Raw genomic sequence first — 24366 nt, 5'->3', positions numbered from 1 at the left:
GAAAGGCCTGTTTCTGTGTTGTACTTCTCTAGGTAACTGTTGAGCACGGCCAATATACATGAAATTAACTTGTATACGTAGACTGATTGTATGTGTTAGGGTGTATTCTGGAGTTAGAGTATATAGCAAATATTAATTTCACCAGCAACCAATCTCAGACATAAACGTAGATTGTAGATTGAATTTAAAATGCAGTCCTGAAGAGCTGGAGCTGTGGACTGGAGCTGATTGCAAACCAGACAATGCTGATTAACATTCATTTTGGGTGTCTGGAGTGTGGGAGTGAAGAAGGTGTGGGAAAACGATACGTAATTCAAAGGAAGCACTGTAGATTCATGGTAACAATTGAATTGTCCTGCTGTTACCTTTGATCTTTAACATATAAAAATCACAAACAAGAGAAAATCTGCAGATGGTAGAAATCCAAGCAACACACACAAAATGCTGGAGGAACTCAGCAGGCCAGGCAGCATCCATGGAAAAGAGTAAACAAGTCAGAGGGCAGCAGAGACTATAGAGGGGGAGGAGTGAGGAAGGGTTTCACTGAACTCCCATCAAAGGGAAGATTTAAACTTCTTCAGGGTAAGCATCCCTAAGAGTCCTGACAAAGGGTCTCAGCCTGAGGTGTCAATTGTTCACTCTTTTCCATAGATGCTGCCTGATCTGCTGAGTTCCTCCAGCATTTTGTGTGTGTGTAGCATATAAAAGTATTGGGGTGGGAGGCCTTTTCCTCCGTGTGTGTCTCAATGATGCCTGTGGCTCGTTTTCTTGAATAAAACACTTCTGTATCCAGAAACTTCAGTGTCTCTCTGGTGACTGTTATACGTCAAAACAGTACGTACATGAAGTGTTACTAGGTGCAGGAGATCCGAACATAGTGACTGTCAGGAAATGATAAAGTAAACACACTAGGTCAGTGGCTGTGTCAGTTTAGGTGTGAGGTGCGGAGTGCAAGTGTAAAGCGGCAGATCATGGTGGGGTGAAGGGTGCTGAGGGAGTTTGGAGAGGAGTGGTTGATGTGATGTAGTGGTGGTGGGTTGGGTTCACGGTTGGAGGTGTTGATCAGCCTGATGGCTTGGGGGATATAACTGTTTTTGAGTCTGGTGGTTGTGGCGTGGATGCTGTGCCATGTGAATGGGTCCACCACTGCCAGAGTTAATGGACTCCTCTCCAATCTCCAGTCATGCTGCACCTAGGTAGCTTTGCAGCCTTGCAACTGAATGCGGTTGGTTTTGGATCCCAGTTTCCTGGAAGTTTAACGCTAAAACACAACACACTGGAAACACTTTGTAAGTCAGGCACCGTCAAAAGAAAGAGAGACTGAGTTAATGTTTCAGCTCTAGAATCTTCTTGTCCATCATGCCCAGCGCTGCCTCCGATACACCACTCCTCTTCCAAAGTGTTGTTTTCTGATGCCTCCATCCTCTCATTCATCCCCAGCATGGGCTGACTCCTGAACAGGCCTTGTTTTAGTGCCTAATATTTGCAAAATCCAATCTCATGGCTGAGGCTAATAGACTGGAGCATTTGCAATAGAAGCCTCTATTACTGTTCTTTCATTCAGATCGATCATGGTTGACATCAACCTTAACACCACGTACCTGTCTCTCATCTATTTCCCTGAACTTACAAGAACAAATAAGTTCACAGTTGACAATTCCAATCGCACCTCAGCATTCACAGCATTCACAGCATTCTGCATTTCTACTATCCTTAGGGTGGAAAACTGCTTTCCGATTTCATTTCCAAATAGTCTAACACTAACTTCAAAGTTCAAAGTAAATTGATTATCAAAAAAGCATTATCACCATATACAACCCTGAAATTCATTTTCTTGCTGGCATACTCAATAAATCCAATAACCATAATGGAATCAATGAAAAGCTGCTCCAACCAGTGTACAAACAATACAAACTGTGCAAATACATAAAGAAAGAAGAAATAATAATGGTAATAACTGTGCGTGAGGCTTCCATCGAATAGAGTAGACCGTGGATTTCTGCATCCTAGCTGTGTAGATACACAAGCCAGGGCAGTACAATATGGAGAGCAAGCTCCCCCCCTCCACACATCTGATGAACCCAAAGGAACGGCGGACAGCGATAGCTTGGTCCAGCAGTGTCATAGTAGTTGCCGGTCAGTGTTGAAATCAGCGTAGGACTGCCTTAGGGACTCCAGCTCTGGATTTTTCCCTCGGGGTTTACCCCTGAAGCCTTCTCCGTGAGTGGGTATAGCCACAAGGCAGCAGAGGTTTGAGATCAGAGTTTTCCTTCTCCTAGATGAGATGCCAATCACAACTGATGAGTCCCGTTGGCCCGAAGTGACTGATTTTAAGGTGCCAGTAACACACTTTTGCCCCTTCTCCTGTTAGTAGCAAAGGTTCCACTGGGCTTAGTAGCTAAGCCACACATGAAGACAGGAGCTGGACTTGGTTGTCAGAGGCTATTTGAGGTGTATGCCTTTCAGAACATTTAATAGGTAGTGGGAGTTTGTCCCACTATCAGCCCCGGCCATAATAACCTTAAACAATAAATATCGAGATCATGAGATGAAGAGTCCTTGAGAGTGAGACATAGCTTGTGAGAATATTCCAGTGATGGGGCAAGTGAAGTTATCCCCTTTGATTCAGAGCCTGATGGTTGAGGGGTAATAACTGTTCCTGAACCTGGAAGTGTGAGTCCTGAGGCTCCTGTACCTCCTTCCTGATGGCAGCAGCAAGAAGACAGCGTGCCCTGGGTGGTGGGGTCTCTGATGATGGATGCTGCTTTCCTGTGACAATGCTTTGTGTAGATAAACTCAATGGTGAGGAGGGCGTTACCAACTAGGTAAAGGTGGAGGGGCCGGTAGTGCTGAAGAAACGGAGAGTCTGCAGAGAGACTTGGATAGATTGGAAGAATGGGAAAACAAGTGGCAAATGAAATACAATGCTGGAAAGTGTATGGTTATGCACTTTGGCAGAAAAAATAAGCGGGCAGACTATTATTTAAATGGGGAGAGAATTCAAAGTTCTGAGATGCAACGGGACTTGGGAGTCCTCGTACAGGATACCCTTAAGGTTAACCTCCAGGTTGAGTCGGTGGTGAAGAAGGAGAATGCAATGTTGGCATTCATTTCTAGAGGAATACAGTATAGGAGCAGGGATGTGATGTTGAGGATCTGTAAGGCATTGGTAAGACCTCACTTGGAGTACTGTGGGCAGTTTTGGTCTCCTTATTTAAGAAAGGATGTGCTGACGTTGGAGAGGGTTCAGAGAAGATACACTAGAACGATTCTGGGAATGAGAGGGTTAACATATGAGGAAAGTCTGTCTGCTCTTGGACTGTATTCCTTGGAGTTTAGAAGAATGGGGGGAACCTCATAGAAACATTTCGAATGTTGAAAGGCATGGACAGAGTGGATGTGGCAAAGTTGTTTCCCATGATGGGGGAGCCTAGTACGAGAGGGCATGACTTAAGGATTGAAGGGCGCCCATTCAGAACAGAGATGCGAAGAAAATTTTTTTGACCAGAGGGTGGTGAATCTATGGAATCTGTTGCCACGGGCAGCAGTGGAGGTCAAGTCATTGGGTGTATTTAAGGCAGAGATTGATAGGTATCTGAGTAGCCAGGGCATCAAAGGTTATGGTGAGAAGGCAGGGGAGTGGGAGTGGATCAGCTCATGATAAAATGGCGGAGCAGACTCGATGGGCCGAATGGCCGACTTCTGCTCCTTTGTCTTCTGGTCTTATGATCTTATGATCTTGGGGTTCGCATTCATTGGACACTCAAAGCTGCTGCGCAGGTTGACTTTATGGTTAAGAAGGCATACGGTCCATTGGCCTTCATCAATCGTGGATTAAGTTTAAGAGCCGAGAGTTAATATTGCACCTATACAGGACCCTGGTCAGGCCCCACTTGGAGTACTCTGCTCAGTTCTGGTTGCCTCACTACAGGAAGGATGTGGAAACCACAGAAAGGGTGCAGAGGAGATTTACAAGGATGTTGCCTGGATTGGAGAGCATGCCTTATGAGAATAGGTTGAGTGAACTCGGCCTTTTCTCCTCGGAGCGACAGAGAATGACAGGTGACCTGATAGTGGTGTACAGGATGGTGACAGGCATTGATCATGTGGATAGTCAGAGGCTTTTTCCCAGGGCAGAAATGGCTAGCACAAGAGGGCACAGTTTTAAGGTGCTTGGAAGTAGGTACAGAGGAGATGTCAGGGGTAGGTTTTTCACTCAGAGAGTGATCAGAATGTGGAATGGGCTGCTGGCGACAGTGGTGGAGGCAGAAATGATATGGTCTTTTAAGAGACTCGTGACTAGGTACGTGGAGCTCAGAAGAATAGAGGGCTATGGGTAACCCTAGGTAATTTCTCAGTTAAGGACTTGTTTGGCACAGCTTTGTGGGCCAAAGGGCCTGTATGGTGCTATAGGTTTTCTATGTTTCTAATTGTTCTTTTACATGCTTTTTGAGACTTCAGGCTTCTCTTTGTCCTGCTGGATGGGAGCTGCAAAAAGATGGCTTGGGCTGGATGATGAGGATCTTTGAGCTGTAGAAGGCACTGCCCCCTTGAGGCAATGCCCCTTCCCTCATTCGTACTACTGATGGAGGGGAGGGATTTGCCCACGAAGAATGTATTGAGTGGAGTCCTTACGGTCTGCAGCTTCTTACATTCCTGCGCATTCGAAATGCTGTACTGGACCATGATACAACCAGTCAGGATACTTTCAACGGTACATCTGTGGACATTGTTTGTTACAATGTCCACAACAAGCCAAACTTATTTAACTTTCTGAGAAAGTAAAGACACTGTCACACCTTCCTTATGATCGTATCTCTATGACAGGCCCAGGCCCTCCAATAATATTAACACCCAGGGATTTAAAGCTGCCGACTCTCTCCACTGCCGATCCCCCTGTATGGACTGGCATATGTTCAGCCTCCTTCCCTTCCTGAACTCAACAGCAAGCTCTTCAGTTTTGCTGACATAGGGTGAGAAGTTGTCAACCAGGTGACCTGTCTCGATCCGGTATTCCTTCTGATAAAGCCTAGTCTTAGAGGAAGGCATGATGTTTCACCATGGAGCCAAATCTTGTTGTTATCATAGAATACATGTATTTTACAGTGGAGAACTTGAGGTGTGTCAGACCAAGTGAATTTTGGGTGTTAAGAGAATGAGGTATTAGTAGAGGTGAAATAAAAGATTAGCCATGCTCTTACTAGGTATTGGAACAGGCACAATTGACCAAAACTTTGCTTCTATAACCTTGTAACCAGCCTCTTTTCACTCAGATTCAGATTTGCTTATCACATTTACATTGAAACATACAGAGAAATGTATAGTTTGTGTTGACAACTAACAGAATCTAGAGATGTGCTGGGGGGCCAGCCCGCAAGTGTCATTATACATTCCGCTGCCAACATAGCATGCCCTCAGTGTTCAGCAGAATAACCCAGAGCGCACAAAAAAAAACAGAACACAACAAGCAAGAAAAGAGCAACAGCAACAGCCCCTCTCCCCCCCTCCCACCCTCCTCCTCCAACTCCAGGCCAGGCCAGTTTCCAGGCTTTGGCCATTGGCCTTTGACTTCTGGGCTACCGATCAAATTTTGGGCTCTGATCTTCGGTATTGACCCCAGGACAAGCCAGTGACAGAATCCTGAACTATGAGCTCACCGACCGTTCAGACCGTGTTCTTCCTGCTCAGATGGATATCCGATCCTGTGGCTCAGTGATTGGCATAGCCCAGCATCCATCCACATCACTGGACTTTGAATGTGGAAAGTGGAGTGTTAGCCTGGTCTCCTGCTCCTCCTCTTCCCTGTCCTTTAACCCTAACCTGACCTATAACTCCCTCGGTGCCCAAAACCAGCCTTACGACCGTAATACACGGAGCTATGATGGAGACTGCAACTCGACACCACCTTGACAAAAAAAAGTGAGGAGGCCGAGGAATGATCTGATAGAAACCTTTTTCCCATATACACGGAGCAGAAAATAGTTAATTGCCAGCAGAGAGCAATTGAAAAAAATGCATGGAAGTGGCTGAGTGGCAGTTAAACATATCAAGAAGGAGGAAACAGAAGGGTATGCTGATGGAAAATGGGTGGGGGAGGGATTGTGTTGCAGAAATATGTTGGACTGGAATGTCTTGCCTCTGTGCTGTACAGCTGATATATTTACTTTACTGTCACCTTTACACAAGTCTACAGCTCTTGTATCATAAATCAGCAAGCCAACCAGTAGGAATTGAATGATGCTTTTTTAAAAAATATGTAACTATGTTTTGGTTAGGTTAACTAATTAAACACTCATGGAAGGAGTTATCCAATGGTGAATTTTTGTACTTGAAGAATTTTTGGCTGCTTTCTCTCTCCCTGAGCAGGGTTGTTGACTTTCTAAATTTAGAGTAGGCTTCCTCAAATGATCCAAATCAAACCATGTCCTTATAATGTCTATGGTTCTCTAAAAGTTGCCTCACCATTTGAAACTCAGATCTCAGTTCAATGACTTTTTATCAACTGCAAAACTTTGAAACTTAATCCTTCGTCCTTTTCATATTGTAGGAAAAGGCAGTTTCCTTTTTGATTTATTCTGGTAAAGCCAGTATTATTTGTAAGAGCCCCATTTAGTCTCCTTCCCTCTTTGTGTTTGAAAGAAATAAAAAGTACATTTAAGCAGTGCAGTTCGCAGATTCAGAGTGTCTCAAAGTTTTTTATGTGGCACCTTATCAAAAGCCTTCCGGAAATCCAAGTAAATAACGTCCATCTGTTCCCTCTATCCACTGCACTTGTTATATCCTCAAAGACCCCCAGTAAGTTTGTCAAACAGGACCTGCCTTTGCTGAATCCATGGTGCATTTGATGGATCCATTTCTTTCCATATTGTTTGCTATTTCTTACTTAATGATAGCTTCAAGCATTTTCCCAACTACAGATGTTAAATTAACTGGCCTATAGTTACCTGCCTTTTGCCTACATCCTTTTTTGAACAGTGGTGTGACATTTGCCATTTTCCAATCTACCGGGACCTGCCCAGAGTCCAGAGAATGTTGGTAAATTATCACCAAAGCCTCTACTATAACTTCTGCCATTTCCTTCAGTACCCTGGAATGCATTCCATCAGAACCAGAGGACTTGTCTATCTTCAGGCCCACAAGTTTACTCAGCACTACCTCTTAAGTGATAGCTATTGCATTGAGGTCCTCACCTCCCATTGCATCCATAACATCTCTCTTTGGCATGTTAGATGCGTCCTCCACCATGAAGACTGACACAAATAGTCATTCAAAGCCTCTACCATTTCCTCATTACCCAATATCAATTCCCCCTTCTCGTCCTCCAAGGGACCTACATTCACTTTAGCCACACTTATCTGCTTTATATAATTATAAAAACTTTTACTATCTGTTTTTACATTGTGTGCTAGATTATTTTCATAATCTATCTTCTCTTTCTTTATTGCTCACTTTGTGGTTCTTTGTTGCTTTTAAAGTTTTCCCAATCTTCCAGTTTCCCACTACTCTTGGCAATTTTTTATGCACGAGCTTTCAGTTTGATGCCTTCCTTTATTTCCTTAGTTATCTAAGGCTGGCTCCCCCCACCCTTACTGTCCTTGCTTTTAATTGGAATATACTTTTGTTGAGCACTGCGAAAAATCTCTTTGAAAGTCTTCTACTGTTCCTGAACTGTCCCACCATATAATCTGTGTTCCCAGTCTACACTAGCCAAATCCTCCCTCAGCCCATTGTAGTCTCCATTATTAGGCTTAACACACTGGTTTTAGATCGAACTATTACACCCTCTATTTGTATGAGAAACTCAAGCATAGTGTGATCACTCTTTCAAAGAGGATCCCTAACTACAAGATCACTGATTTTACCTGTCTCACTGAATATGACCAGATCTAAGATAGCACGTTCCCTTGTAGGTTTGGTAACATGCTGTTCAAAAAAGCCATCATGGATGCATTTATGAAGTCCTCCTCAAGACTGCCTCGACCAACTTGATTCACCCAATCTATGTGCATGTTAAAGTCCCCCATGATAACTGCTGTTCCATTCTTACATGCCTCAGATATTTCTCTGTTTATTGCCTGTCCCTGTGTAATGTTATTACTCAGTGGCCAACAGATAATTCCCACCAGTGATTTTTTCCCTTTACTATTCCTAATCTCAACCCAGGCGGATTCAACATTCTGCTCCTTAGATCTGATATTGTCTCTCACTATTGTCTCTCTTAATTAAGAGCGCTACCCCACCTCCCTTACCTTCCTGCCTATCCTTCTGTATCACCTGATATCCTTCGATATTTAATTCCTAATCCTCTCCACCCTGCAACCATGTCTCTGTAATGGCCACTAAATCATACCCCTTTGTACTGATTTGTGCCACAAGGTCACTGACCTTATTTCAAATACTACAGGCATTCAGATAAAGTGCCCGTACACTCACTGTGCTTTTAAAAATCTTGTAATCTTTTCCTCTTTTACACTTGACTTTTCTTTACTCCACTCGTACTTTTCTTTTTTATCTTTTTCTTTATCTTTATCCACACTTTTCTTTTTTACTTTATCCATATTTCTTCAATCTGTTGAACCGATACCCTACTGTATAGTTTAAAGCCCTAACCACAGCCCTAGTTGTGCAATTCGCTGGGATCCAGGTCCCAAAAGTGCCACAAGGCAAGGGGCACCTCACAATCCACTCTTTAGCCACCTCCTACCCTCTCCATGGTAACGTCTGAGCTTCTGACTGTCCTGGTAAGGTGAACTACCGGTAACAGAGTAACGTACACAGAATGCAGAAGGTCAGGCAGCATCTACGGAAAAGGAATAATAAATCAAGGTTTCGGGTTGAGACCCTTCATCAGGATGTGGTAATGTTACCTGTTTCGCTTTCTGCAGATGCTCTTTGACATGCTGAATACGTCCAGTATTTTCCATTTTTATTTCATATTTCAAGCATCTGCTCAGTAAGTCAGGGAGAGAACTAGCCAGTTGACTTTTCGGGTTGAGACCCTTCATCTGCAGTTTTTCTTTAACTTTCTGTCCCTACATGACAGTGTGGTGGTTAGCACAATGCTTTACAGCAGAGCTGAACCAGGTTAGGTTCCCACCGCTGTCTGTATGTTCTCCCTGTGACCGCGTGGGTTTCCTCCAGGTGGTCCGGTTTCCTCCCACGGTCCAAAGGAGTACCGATCGGTGGGTTAATCGGTCACTGTAAATTGTCCCGTGATTAGGACAGGATTAAATTGGGGGGTTGTTGTGCGGTGCGGCTCGACGGGCCAGAAGGGCCTATTCTACATTGTAGCTCAATTTAATAAAAAAATAAAACCAGAATGGAAGCAATTCATTCTTGACTGCGAGGGACTGTCTACGAGGAAGTGGAAAAGGCGGATGTCATATCTTTGCTCCATCCACAGTCTTTCCATTGTGTTGTAATGATTTTCTGAGTCACTGCCTGTCATTAGTTCACAGAGAGATTAGTCCAATGTGATGCCTTTGAGAGAGGTCACACTCTGCTCCAACGCGGAGAGATGGGGGGAGGGTGTACATGATGGTGGAGGGGGATGGGCAACCCCCTGCCATGATTCAAACCACTTGTGGGGAAACTCATTAATATGTTGATGAGTTTGATGTTTAAAACTCCAAGGACAGCAGTGATTGTTCTGCACCAGTGAAAGATTAATCACTGCCTGCAGGCTGAAATTCGTTCTGCTCCTGCTTTACTCATTTTCACGCATCATCAGAGACTTTGCCCGGTACTTTCGTGACCTTCACCATTTATCTCAATTCCTCCCTTTCCTTTGTCACTGTGGACCCATTATTGGGGTACAGTCCCGCAGACATCCCTGAGAGACCGTGCACGACTAAATACATCCTTACCTCTGGATGATGTCTGGCCTGTGTGGAGGGCAGGGGCTGACTGAGAACCTTTTCATTGGACTGCTCAAGAGCCTGGTCACAAAGGCCATTCATGGGGTTAGGCAACTTCATCAAGGAATCTCAACATCATCGCTGCCTGCTTACACCACACGCTGCATCCGTAAAGTAAGCAGCATTAAGAAGGACCCCACGCACCCCTCATATCCCTCCTGCCATCTGGCAAAAGGCACTGAAGTATTCGGGCTCTCTCGACCAGACTATGTAACAGTTTCTCCCCCCAAGCCATCAGACTCCTCAATACCCAGAGCCTGGACTGACACCAACCTACTGCCCTCTACTGTGCCTATTGTCTTGTTTATTATTTATTGTAATGCCTGCGCTGTTTTGTGCACTTTATGCAGTCCTGGGTAGGTCTGTAGTCTAGTATAGTTTTGTGTTGTTTTACGTAGTTCAGTGTAGTTTTTGTATTGTTCATGTAGCACCATGGTCCTGAAAAACGTCTCGTTTTTACTGTGTATTGTACCAGCAGTTATGGTCGGAATGACAATAAAAAGTGACTTGACTTGACTTCAAGATTGTTTGTTTCCAGGTTTCTGCTGATGTGTAGGATCTCTCCCGCGACCAGTGGACACCCTAGAGGGCGGACTGTGTCCTTGACAGCGAGTACTGCATTTTCATCTCTCCCTTAGCTCTTCTTCATAGAACAGTTATTTAGGGGAAAATGTTTCAGATAAGGATTTTACTGTCAAAGTAGACTCAGCAAAAAGCGTTCAGATGTGTTAAATTATGTCGAAAGTTCATATTGACCCATGGGAGATATTTATACAGATACTGATAACAACTATTTTGTTTGTCATGTAATTGAGGGCCATGAGCTAGAGTTCAGCTGATCAGAGATAATGCATTTCAACAGAGGAAACCTGGAACTGCTTCAGTAAAGCTATTGAGGCTGGAGGCCGTTTAAACATTTCTAAACTGAGAAGGAAAATATCGTTATTGCAAGAAATACCAAGTCAACATGCCAATTTACAGATAAACTAATCAAACTGAAGACAAATCCTGATGAAGGCTCTGGGCGTGAAACGTCAACTATTTAGTGATTTCCATAGATTTTGCCTGACCTGCTGAATTTCTCCAGCATTTGGTGTGTGGTGCACAAGCTGGAGGGGCTGATTTTCCTTTTGTTCCCAGCTGACCCTTGACACTTTGGAACTGAAATCTCAGCAGAGCTCATTATTTCATAATTGGTGGCATGTGTGTTACCTGAGTTCTCCTCCTCTCCATTCGATCTTAGGGTACTCAGACCGAAAATAGCAATCCTGCAATTGCTCTGTTCAAAGCACCTCACAGAACCAGTGTAATTATTGTCTCTGTACTTGCAAAGTGAGATGGCACTTTGCTGGGAACCAGTCAATGAAACATCTTTATAATGCTGGGATGACCCCTAGAATTTTCTGTAATGTGAACACTACTTTTCCCTCTGAATCTCATGTTATAAACAAAGGGTTATTCTTGTGGGACACAGGAGGTACTGCAGATACTGGAAATCTAGAGCAATACGCACAATGTGATGGAGGAGCTCAGCAGGTCAGGCAGCATCTATGTATGGGAATAAACAGTTGAAGTTTTGGGCCAAGACACTTCATCAGATCTCATCAGCATCCCTTTCTATGAGATGTTTTTCTCTCATATTGAAGCCAATGACAATGATCCAATGCTGCTATTTAACAGTTGAAGCCAAGACTAAAGTTGGTGGATGGAGGAGGTCCATGAACTGAAGTAACCTGAGCCCAGTGTCTGACTGTAACTGGTATGAAATGGCCTGATTCAGGGAAAAGCAAAGAATGACTTCAAACGCGAGTCCTTATTTGGGAGAAGATGAAGACTGTAATACTCCTGTTGCCTTGGGCCAGAGCTAGTGAAAAGTGGACACAGGCTAACCAGATAACTTACTTCCTTAATCATGTCACTCCTACTGGGACGTAGGCTGCCAACAGCAGCTTGCCAGAGACATCTGTCCTGGGCCAGTCTTCCAAGTTATCCCTGGATGTTGCCCATCTTTGAAGACCCTTCCTGTCCTAGGGATGAGGATTTGAGGCTTCTGTTGGTGTTTCTGTAGCTCTTGATTTTTGTGGGATGGGGTTGCTAGCCCCTTGCCCAACCCTCCTCCACTGTCCATGGTGGAGTTCTAACCAGATAAGTCAGATGCAAATTAATTGAAGTGCAATTGTGCAAAATAGGCAAGGAAAAAGAAAGAAAATGACCTGATAGAGGTGTATAAGATGATGAGAGGCATTGATCGTGTGGATAGTCAGAGGCTTTTTCCAAGGGCTGAAATGGCTAGCATGAGAGGGCATAGTTTTAAGGTACTTAAAACTGTAGAACAGAGGGATCTAGGAATAATGGTGCATAGTTCCCTGAAGGTGGAATCTCATGTGGATAGGATGGTGAAGAAAGCTTTTGGTATGCTGGCCTTTATTAATCAGAGCATTGAGTATAGGAGTTGGGACGTAATGTTGAAATTGTATAAGGCATTGGTGAGGCCAAATTTGTATTATGTACAGTTCTGGTCACCGAATTATAGGAAAGATGTCAATAAAATTGAGAGAGTACAGAGGAGATTTACTAAGATGTTGCCTGGGTTTCATCTCCTAAGTTACAGAGAAAGGTTGAACAAGTTAGGTCTTTATTTTTGGAGCATAGAAGGTTGAGGGGGGACTTGACAGAGGTGTTTAAAATTATGAGGGGGATTGATAGAGTTGACGTGGATAGGCTTTTTCCATTGAGAGTGGGGGAGATTCAAACAAGAGGACATGAGTTGAGAGTTAAAGGGCAAAAGTTTAGGGGTAACATGAGGGGGAACTACTTTACTCAGAGAGTGGTAGCTGTGTGGAACGAGCTTCCAGCAGAAGTGGTTGAGGCAGGTTCAATGTTGTCGTTTAAAGTTAATTTGGATAGATATATGGACAGGAAAGGAATGGAGGGTTATGGGCTCAGTGCAGGTCGGTGGGAATAGGTGAGAGTAAGGGTTCAGCATGGACTAGAAAGGCCGAGATGGCCTGTTTCCAAGCTGTAATTGTTATATGGTAATATGGTTACTTGGAAGTAGGTACAGAGGAGATATCGGGGTAAGTTTTTTACGCAGAGAGTGGTGAGTGCGTGGAACGGGCTGCCAGCGATGGTGGTGTAGGCGGATACGATAGGGTCTTTTAAGAGACCCCTGTATAGGTACATGGAGCTCAAAAAAATAGAAGGCTATGGTAACCCTAAGTAATTTCTCAGGTAAGGACATGTTTGGCACAGCTTTGCAAGTGGAAGGGCCTCTATTGTGCTGTAGGTTTTCTATGTTTCTAAAATGAAGGATTTCAGAGATAGAGTAGTAATAATCACAAGGAAGAACCACCCATGCCTGGGGCAGGGTAAAAGGAGAAGGATCAATCATTAAACCAATAGGAGATCCCCTATGTTGGTGTTGTAAGTGGGAGAAGTGTGTTTTGGTGAGGTCTGGTATTAAAGGAACAATTACAATCAGAAATTGTTGACAGGGGGTCAACATAATATAGTGGATATTTGCATTGATACAATTTAGAGTTGATGCAATATAGTTGTGAGTTTTAAATTAATTAGGATCTGTGTGGACATTTTACCAAACCTAAATTAGTTGACTGAGGTAAGAGTCAACAAAGTGATTATTTTAAGGAGATGGCTAAGGCTACAATGTAACATGTCATAGAAAACAACTTTCAAAGTCTATCCCTACGTCCCTGTTGTGAGAGGTGGGAATGGGTAAGGCTGGCCAACAGGGTTCTGGTGAAGGTGAATGGGCCAGTCCGCTGTACAGTGGATACAGTAGTTTACAGGAACATTGATGAATTCCAACCATACCATTGGCTTTGGATGATGGAGACATTAACGGTCGACACTCCACTGAGAGCTGATGGCCCAAGAAGAAAATCGAGCGTATGGCAATCCTGTCAAAATAGGCTATGGGACTTTACTGTTATCATTTGTAAATTTCATAAAAGTACAGAGTTATTCCCTAGTTGCAGGTTACAAACATTCACATAATATAGCTCTTATGGCGTGGGCTGATATCATGTCTTTCCCCCGAACACAGTCCTTCCATTGTGCTGTGTTTGTTCAAACACGCATCCTGTCATCATTTCACAGGGGGATTAATCCAATGTGATTCTTTCATGCGGAACTCCAAGTCAGCCTAACTAAAATCAGTCAGCAGCAAAGAATTGGAACAGTGACAGCAACTAGGTGAGGTGCCTCCTGTCAGAAAGAGGAAGACCATAAAATAAAGAATTTATTCATATTCACTCTCTCTCTCCCACTTTGAAAACACGAAGTAGAATAATGGGCTCTGTACTCTTGATTCCCTTGCTGTCTTCAAATGGATTATTTGCACGAAGAAACCATCGTGGATCTAGTTAAATATTCCTGTTCAATCATTTTTTTAAATTTTAAAATGAGTAGGCTGAGTTCTAACTTTTTTGTCAATTTTATTTGTTGCTTGAAAGCCTGGTGGGCTAGCACCAGACCTGCTAACCACAATCTTGAGAGAAAAATAGTGTCTACCAAAGGTCAGGCAGTAACACTGGAGAATCTCCAATCTCCAGTGACCCCACTAGCTCAAAGACCAAAGTAAGTTTGTTATCAAAGTACATATATGTCACCATATACAACCCTGGAACTCATTTGCTTGTGGGCATACTGAATAATTCCATAACAGAATAACAACTATAATAGAATCAATGAAAGACCACACCAACTTGGGTATTCAACCAGTTAGCAAAAGACAGCAAACTGTGCAAATACAAAAAGAAAGAAATAATAATAATAATAATAATAATAAACAATATATATTAAGAATATGAGATGAAGAGTCCATGAAAATAAATCCATAGCTTGTGGAAACATTTCAATAATGGGGCAAGTGAAGTTGAGTGAAGTTACCCCATTTGGTTCAGGAGCCTGATGATTGGGGAGGGGGTAATTACTGTTCCTGAACCTGGTGGTATGAGTCCTGAGGCTCCTGTACCTCCTTCCTGATGGCAGCAGCGAGAAGACAGCGTGATCTGGGTGGTGGGGGTCCCCGATGATGGTGTTACATATCCCGTGAGCTCGATGTAATTATCTCGTGATGGGCATGATGTAATTGTCTCATGACCATGGGGTGCTGTTATGTCACGTGATGGCATGTTCCAAACAGTATTTAAACAAAGCCCGCCAATGTGATGCAGTTCCCATTTTTATTTTTGTGCAACGTTGTTGTTGCCGATCGGATATTTGGAGACACCACTGGTTTTGTTTGTTGCACGTTTATTTTTCCCTTATAGTCCAGTATCGGAGAGTGAAGGCATTACCAGAATTATCTGAGCAAAGTATTGGGTAAAGTTAATGTCGTTCAGCGTCTTGGGAATGATTGACCTTTTTGAATTCATTCGGGAATTGTGGCTTGCACATTTGAGTAAAACCCCTGCAAGGTCGGGAAGGTTTGTGCAGTGACCACTCTCCAGTCAAAAGGTCAGTTCCTTTATTTCTTTGTGATTCCTTTGGACAAGGCATTTCTCGGCTGAGATCGACCAATTCGTCATTACTTCGAAGGAATCGTTGTTTCGGGGAAGTCTCTCCCTAATGACTGTATAAATCACATGGACTTTTGAAATTACCACTTTAAGTCTGTGCTTGGATGAGGACTCATTAAGAACAGTTTATAAGTTTGACTGTTTATTCGATATAGTTGGCTAACTGTTAACTTCTGGTTAAGTTAGTCGTTCGTTTGCTTTTCGATGTTTTGAGCAGAGGTTAATAAATGTCGTTGTTTATTTTATAAAAATTCAACTCAAATTCATCTCTGTTGCAGTTGATTTATAACAATGGATGCTGCTTTCCTGTGATAACGCTTTGTGTAATGAGCTCAGTGGTGGGGAGGGCTTTACCCGCGATGGTCTGGGCCATATCCTCCACTTTTTGTAGGATTTTCCATTTAAGGGCATTGGTGTCTCCATGGCAGTCTGTGATGCAGCCAGTCGATATACTCTCCACCACACGTCTATAGAAGTTTGTCGAAGTTTTAGATGCCATGGTGAATCTTTGCAAACTCCTAAGGAAGTGGAGGTGCAGTCAGCTTTCTTTGTAATTGCACTTACGTGCCAGGTCCAGGGCAGGTCCTCTGAAATAATAACACCAAGGAATTTAAAGTTGCTGACCCTCTCCACCTCTGATGAGGACTGGCTCATGGACCTCAGGTTTCCTTCTCCTAAAGTCAATAATCAGCTCCTTGGTCTTGCTGACATTGAGGTTGTTGTGGCACCACTCAGACAGATTTTCAATTTTTTTTAGATTATGAGAACACTCAGTCCTCTTTTATTGTCATTTAGAAATGCATACATGCATTAAGAAATGATACAATATTTCTCCAGAGTGATATCACAGAAAACAGGACAAACCAAAGACTAACACTGACAGAACCACATAATTATAACATATAGTTACAGCAGTGCAAAGCAATACCATAATTTGATGAAGAACAAACCATGGGCACGGTAAATAAAGTCTCAAAAGTCCCGAGTCGATCGACTCCCGAGTCCCCAATAGCAGGCAGCAAAAGGGAGAAACTCCCTGCCATAAACCTCCAGGCACCGTCAACATGCCGATACCTTGGAAGCAGCCGGCCACAGTCGACACTGAGTCCATCCGTCTGAAAACTTTGAGCTTCCGACCAGCCTCTCCAATACAGCCTCCCGAATGCCCTCCTCTGCCGAGCGCCTTCGACCTCGCTCCGGCCGCTGAAACACGCAAAGCCGAGGATTCGGGGCCTTCTGCTCCGGAAATTCCGGTTACCACACAGTAGCAGCGGCAGCGAAGCGGGCATTTCAGAAGTTTTCCAGATGTTCCGCCGTACTCTCACATCCGTCTCCATTAAATCAGAATTGTGCACGGTCCCCTACTTGACAGATAACAGACATCACCACCGAAGTGGCCGCGCGTGCTGCCGTTGCGCCGCCATCTTCTCCTCCTCCTTGTTATAATTTCCCTCCACTATGCTGATTCGTCACCAACTTTGATTCGACCTGCAACAGTGGTGGTGTCAGCGAATTTGAATATGGCACAGCGCTTAGCCACACAGTCATGATTGTAAAGGGAGTGGAGCAGGGGGCTAAGCACACAGCCTTGTGGTGCACCTGTGCTGATGGAGATTGTGGAGGAGATGTTGTTGTGAATCCAAACTGACTGGGGGGAGAACTAGCAATTCAACTTTACTATATTCCTTATTCCCTCAAAGCTAATTCAGCTAACCACATTCCAATATAGTTGTTTAAAACAAAGCAACACACATCAAAGTTGCTGGTGAACGCAGCAGGCCAGGCAGCAACTCTAGGAAGAGGTGTAGTCGACGTTTCAGGCTGAGACCCTTTGTCAGGACTAACTGAAGAAAGAGCTAGTAAGAGATTTGAAAGTGGGAGGGGGAGGGGGAGATCCAAAATGATAGGAGAAGACAGGAGGGGGAGGAATGGAGGCAAGAGCTGGACAGGTGATTGGCAAAGGGGATATGAGAGGATCATGAGACAGGAGGTCCGGGGAGAAAGACAAGGGGGGGGGGGAACCAGAGGATGGGCAAAGGGTATAGTCAGAGGGACAGAGGGAGAAAAAGGAGAGTGAGAGAAAGAATGTGTGTATAAAAATAAATAACGGATGGGGTACGAGGGGGAGGTGGGGCATTAGCGGAAGTTAGAGAAGTCGATGTTCATGCATGCAGGTAGGAGGCTACCCAGACGGAATATAAGGTGTTGTTCCTCCAACCTGAGTGTGGCTTCATCTTTACAGTAGAGGAGGCTGTGGATAGACGTATCAGAATGGGAATGGGATGTGGAATTAAAATGTGTGGCCACTGGGAGATCCTGCTTTCTCTGGCGGACAGAGCGTAGGTGTTCAGCAAAGCGGTCTCCCAGTCTGCGTCGGGTCTCACCAATATATAAAAGGCCATATCGGGAGCACTGGACGCAGTGTATCACCCCAGCCAACTCACAGGTGAAGTGTTGCCTCACCTGGAAGGACTGTTTGGGACCCTGAATTGTGGTAAGGGAGGAAGTGTAAGGGCTTGTGTAGCACTTGTTCCGCTTACAAGGATAAGTGCCAGGAGGGAGATCAGTGGGGAGGGATGGGGGGGACGATGGACAAGTGAGTCGCGTAGGGAGCGATCCCTGCGGAAAGCAGAGGGGGGGGAGGGAAAGATGTGCTTAGTGGTGGGATCCCGTTGGAGGTGGCGGAAGTTACGGAGGATAATGTGTTGGACCCAGAGGCTGGTGGGGTGGTAGGTGAGGACCAGGGGAACCCTATTCCTAGTGGGGTGGCGGGAGGATGGAGTGAGAGCAGATGTACGTGAAATGGGGAAGATGCGTTTGAGAGTAGAGTTGATAGTGGAGGAAGGGAAGCCCCTTTCTTTAAAAAAGGAGGACATCTCCCTCGTCCTGGAATGAAAAGCCTCATCCTGAGAGCAGATGCGGCAGAAACGGAGGAATTGCGAGAAGGGGATGGCGTTTTTGCAAGAGACAGTGTGAGAAGAGCAATAGTCCAGATAGCTGTGAGAGTCAGTAAAAAACAAAAATGTCATACTATCTAACAAAATATTTTAAATATACCAGAGGTCTCCTTTGTCTGGTACAACTGACATTAAACAGAACATGTTGCTTCTCAGTTCCCTTATCTGCAAAGGAAACCTTCTTTAACCCAACCATCTCAGAAGATATCCCAGCAATTCCTCAAATGAACATCTCAATGATGTAGAATTACCCAAAGGCACTTCAAGCCTGATCAGGGTTTGAGTCTTAAAGGAATTGGTCTATAAACTGGCAGATGAGTCATCTATTTCCTAGAATGACTAGATATGACAATAGTCCTAAACCCTTCTCAACTACAGCAGAAATCCACTTAGTCCAAAACAGATGTTACATGAAAAGATTACATCTCCATGTCAAAAACTTCTTAGTTTTACACTTTTATCATGATATTCTTTCATTTTAACTCTATTGTATTTTTGATTTCAGATTGAAAATGAGATTATCTAAAGCTGGCCTCAAATTCCTTGTGATGAATAGCTCTGCAGGATTCTTTCCCGTGAAGTACCAAGTCACTTTTTTGCAATGCTGTCTCCTTATTTTTTGGCTTTGAAATTTTGACCAATTTTCTCTGCCAATTCATTGGACGATGGAAGAAAAGAAGCAGACATCACACGATATAAACATGAGAAAATTTGCAGATGCTGGAAATCCAAAGCAATGCACTCAAAATGCTGGAGGAACTCAGTATCCGTGGAAATGAACAGTCAACGTTTCTGGCAGAGACCCTTCTTCAGGACTGTCATAGTGACATACTACCTCAAAATTCTTGAATTCCAGTTTGTGAAGCAACTTCTCAACCTGTCTCATACCAACAGACAAGGCAATCTTTAAACACTAATCCTTTTTAACTGTAGCTCATAATGTTAAGGCAATCTTGAAATATATCCATTCACTTTGAATACAGGAAAATGAATCTCAGGAATAATAAAATTTACTTTGACTTTGACTTTCAATAAGCACCAGTTACCAGTAATGACTTCCTCTTAAGAAAGATTGAGTACTTCAGTCTACCCTATGTACACTCTGGTTAATCCTTTCATCCAAGTAATTCCCACACACTTGTTTTTTTTAGCTCCTCCCCACATGGAACTTTCATCCAATACATTCAGTTTTAATTCTAGGAATGGAGGACATTCATATCGGATATTGATAGTTTCAAATATTTTCTCTCTGAGAAGCTTGTCATCCCTGGCTCTAATTTTAGCTTGCTTGCATAAGGCACTGATCTTAGCTTGAAGAGCCATGGAGGAACATTGAGATTGACTGTGATGTCCGCAATGTGCCCAGCTCATTTTGAGAACTTACTGTCTCCAAAGTGCCACCTGTAATATTCCAGCCTCACCCACCTTTGCATGATGACATAGTTCTCTAATCCAATAAATTTCTTTTGGCTATTTTCTTCTCAACATGTTTGGTCTAAAGCCTGTAATAACAGTTGATGACCTTTGGTATTTCGTGGTCGCACCCACAATTCCAGCTGTTTCGATGTTCAGCTGTAGCATTTTCTGGCCAAGTTGCTGCATTTTCCACCTGGCTCATCAGTGTAACACTGCATCCATCTTGTGTTGCTTAAATGTCACCCTGCGTTTATCATCATCATAACAGTCAAGAGTCTTCTTGTTAAGAGAGAGCCCTTTACGTTGAACATGATAACACTTCCTCTGTTGTACTGTCTTCATTTGAGTCACCTACACGAGGATGGTGGAAAATGGAAGTATTCCTTTTGTTTCTTGTCTACAGTTTGCTTGGTCGAGTTAATGCTGATTCCTATAAGCCCTGGTCTTTTAACACACAATTCTCACAACATTCTTCTGAATCAGCAAACAGCCAGAACGTACTTCTCCCATAGAACCTAGTCTTTCTTTATCCTTTGATAGTGATGTACAGATAACTTCAAAAAACTCCTGACTGATTTGATTTGTCAAATACACCGTTTGGGAAATTTTTGTGTGTTATCGAAGGTTAGATTTACCTCCAATAACAACTGCCTCTGAATTTTGTCAATATTGGTTCAATACACTGAATTAATTGTGTAGCAACTGCGAGAATCTATTACCATTGTGCAATAATTTCATTAACTTTCAAAGTACATTTATTATCGAAGTACATATGCAGTAGACAGACAGCCATGAAACAATGAAAACATGGAACCCATACAAAAAAAACATCGAAACCCCCTCTACGCTAAAAAAAATCATGCAAATAGAAACAAAAAATAATGAGCAAAAAACACAGGATATAAAACACAAATTAAAAGAGTCCAGGCATATTCAGTTCAGCTCAGTATTTGTTATCTGCAGGCTGCCCGATTTAAAATCACTCAAAGTAACAACAGAGAAAGGAGTGACCCGAAACCAGAAACACATCATAATGTGAACCGCAGAGTCCAACCCACAAATTGGGTTGATTAAGATCCAGAACTCCAGCAGCATCCTCTGACAGCATCGAGGAAGAGAGAAACCATCCGAATTTTGGGACCTTCCTGTCACCTTTCTGACAGACGGTGCTGAACACCCGCTCACCTTCCATACTCGCCTCAACGATTTCAATCTTCACCAACTCTTTAATCGACAAGAAATGGAGTCGATCATGGACTCGCACCCTGCATCCAGGCTTCTTAGCCTCGAGGCCACATGCCCCACGAATCACCCTTGGAGACAGCAAAGTGCCCGATCCCTCAATTGGCCCAAAAACACACCACCAAAATATAGGCCACAGGCTCCAACAGTAGCAGAACCACATTTGAAAGAAAAAGAAGACATAAAAGAAGTGGTTTTGTGAACTGTCTGGAGGATTCGTCCTTAACTAGATTGTTCGCTGGTGCCACGTCCATAACATAAGACACAGGAGTAGAATTCAGCCTATCGAGTCTGTCCTGCAAACAACCTTGCTATACCCACTCACTGTTTTTTAAAGTTCAAAGCAAAATTTATTATCAGAGTCATCACATACAACCCTGAGATTCTTTTTCTGCAGGCATCCTTAGCAAGTCAATAAAACATCAACTAAAAACTTAAAACTTAAAAAAAAATACAACTTACACAACAGGTGGCACTGGAACACTCACAACATGCTGGAGGAACTCAGCAGGTCGGGCAGCATCCGTGGAAACGATCAGTCAACGTTTCGGGCCGGAACCCTTCGTCAGGACTGTGCTTGCAGATGAGTATTGGATTTTTATTCTCTCTGCCCCTCACTACAACTGGTTTTGTTTTGAAAGGAGTTGCTCTTCTATCCGTTCTGTATTGTCTCGATGACCTCTTCTGGGAAAACAGAGCAACACACACAAAATGCTGGAGGAACTCAGCAGGCCAGGCAGCATCTATGGAAAAGAGTACAGTCAACGTTTCGGGCCGAGACCCTTCAGCAGGACACCAGAATACTCTTTTCCATAGATGCTGCCTGGCCTGCTGAGTTCCTCCAGCATTTTGTGTGTGTTGCTCGGATTTACAGTGTCTGCAGATGTTCTCTCGTTTGTGGTTGGACATCTTTTATTATGATTATGATTATGAGGACACGCAGTCCCCTCTTATTGTCATTTAGTAATGCATGCATTAAGAAATGATACAATGTTTTTCCAGAATGATATCATGAAAACACATGACAAACCGACTTAAAAACTAACAAAAACCACATAATTATAACATATAGTTACAACAGTGCAAAGCAATACCATAATTTGATAAGAACGGACCATGGCACGGTAGAACTCTCAAAGTCTCTCGAAAGTCCCATCATCTCACGCAGACAGTGAACCTCCAGCGCCGCCAACTTGCCGATGCAGCATCCTGGAAGCATCCGACCACAGTCCGATTCCGAGTCCGTCCAAAAACTCCGAGCCTCCGACCACCTCTTCAACACTGAGCACTGAGCACCATCTCTGCCAAGTGCTTCGACCCCAGCCCCGGCAACAGGCGGTAAGCAAAGCCGAAGATTTCGGGCCTTCGTCTCCGGAGATGCTCGATCGCACAGTAGCAGCGGCAGCGAAGCAGGCGTTTAAGAAGTTACTCCAGATGTTCCTCTGCGCTTCTCATGGCTGTCTCCATTAAATCTGGATTATGCACGGCCCCTAGTTACACATAATCGATATTCATTTGGAACGGCTGCGCGCTCTGCGTCATGCCGACATCTTCTCCCTCCCTCAATTTTTTTGGGAACAATTTTCATTGTTATCAGTATATTATATTTTTACAAAAGGACAGAGTTATTTTAATGTAGGTTTACTTATTCCTCCAAGAGGACCACAACCTTGTTGTGCTTTGGAAACTTGTGTGTCTCAATGATCTGGAGGTCAAAGGGTAGAGGGTAGACTAAGAGTGGCCTACCGGTCCTCCAGGTTTGGGGGTTCAGCTCAGGGCTAACAACCCTGACTGGTAAAACAAAATTGTTATGGAAACAGCAATGAAGAATCCTTCTACATCTGAGTGTGATGGTATTCCTGATGATATTCCAGGACTTGTATTTCTGGCAGTAGGGAAAACCGAGAGGAAGCTACCGACACGACGAAGGAAGCCCTGAACGCCACCAGAGATGGAGGACCTTTGCTGCCGCCCTAAATGCCAGCGGTGTAATGGGCAGTAAGTTAGTAACTAGGTTCACTAATTGCCTGTACTGTAAGTCTGGTCAGTTAACATACCTATGCTAATCACAGCCCTAACAGAGAAAAGGTTCAAAGGTTCATTTATTATCGAAGTATACATCTCTGAAATTCTTCCCTGGGTAGCCATGACACCAAGAAAGAAAAAAAAAGCATGATCATCCACCCCCAATTCCCTCCTCCCTGCATGGAAGAGTGGAACAGTCACGTCAACAATCAGACGCCCCCTCCCCATCTCAAATCCCCCCACCCTGCATGGAAGAGTGGAACAGTCACATCAACAATCAGACGCCCCCTCCCCATCTCAAATCCCCCCACCCTGCATGGAAGAGTGGAACAGTCACATCAACAACCAAACCCCTCCTCCCCATCCCAAATCCCCCCACCCTGCACAGAAGAGTGGAACAGTCACGTCAACCACCAAACCCCGCCTCCCCATGCAAAAAAGAACAAGAGCAGAACAGGCCATCAACCCCCAAATCCCCCCACCCTGCACGGAAGAGTGGAACAGTCACATCAACCCCGAAACCCCTCCTCCCCATCCCAAATCCCCCCACCCTGCACAGAAGAGTGGAACAGTCACGTCAACCACCAAACCCCGCCTCCCCATGCAAAAAAGAACAAGAGCAGAACAGGCCATCAACCCCCAAATCCCCCCGCCCCCTCCCTGCACAAAGAAACAAGAAAGATCAGGTGAAAAATGCAGAATATAAAACTGTAAGTGGAAGATAAAGTCTATAGTCCAAGTCCAAGTCCAAGACACAGAAAACCTGGGCAACATTCTTTTGCTGGAGGGACAGGATCTTCACTCTCCAGTACAGAACAAGTGACCAAAAGACAGGCAAACAGCGTTTACCCTCTACACTCACCCCAATGCTTCAATCTCCCTCAATGCTTCAATCAGCAAAATAGAGTCAAAAAAAACATTGGCTTGCTCCCTGATCTGCAGTCTGTGACCCATGAGCTTCACACACATTGCCTCTGTCTCCTGGAATCCTCTTGGAGACTACAGAGCATTGGAACGCCCAAACGATCTCCAAACTTCCGCATTCACCTCGATCTCTCAAATCTCTCATTGCTTTAATCGGCACACAATGGAAGCTTTAATGAGTGAAATGGAGTGAATCATCAGCTTGCACCCCCATCCCACAGCCTTCCCGCCATGAGGTACATGCACACTGCCTCTGCCTCCTGGAATCCACTCGGAGACTGCAGAGCTCTGGAACTCCCAAACGATCTCCAAACAGTAAGTTACGCATGGCAACAGTTCCAG

The 24366-nt window shown here is 44.0% G+C and overlaps 1 long non-coding RNA gene across 1 annotated transcript in view; it reads left to right on the top strand.

Moving 5' to 3' along the window:
• Positions 1-19573, top strand: part of LOC140186621 (uncharacterized) — a 39925-nt gene extending 20352 nt beyond the window's left edge. The window contains exon 3 of the long non-coding RNA XR_011882907.1: positions 18923-19573. This is a non-coding gene — a long non-coding RNA (uncharacterized lncRNA). The remainder of the gene's footprint in view (positions 1-18922) is intronic.
• Positions 19574-24366: the final 4793 nt, after the last annotated feature.

Source organism: Mobula birostris, chromosome 23 (genome assembly GCF_030028105.1).
Source record: "Mobula birostris isolate sMobBir1 chromosome 23, sMobBir1.hap1, whole genome shotgun sequence".
In the NCBI taxonomy this organism is placed as follows: Eukaryota; Metazoa; Chordata; class Chondrichthyes; order Myliobatiformes; family Myliobatidae; genus Mobula; species Mobula birostris.
Note: the sequence above shows the minus strand (reverse complement) of the source record. Positions and strands in the feature narration are given on the sequence as shown.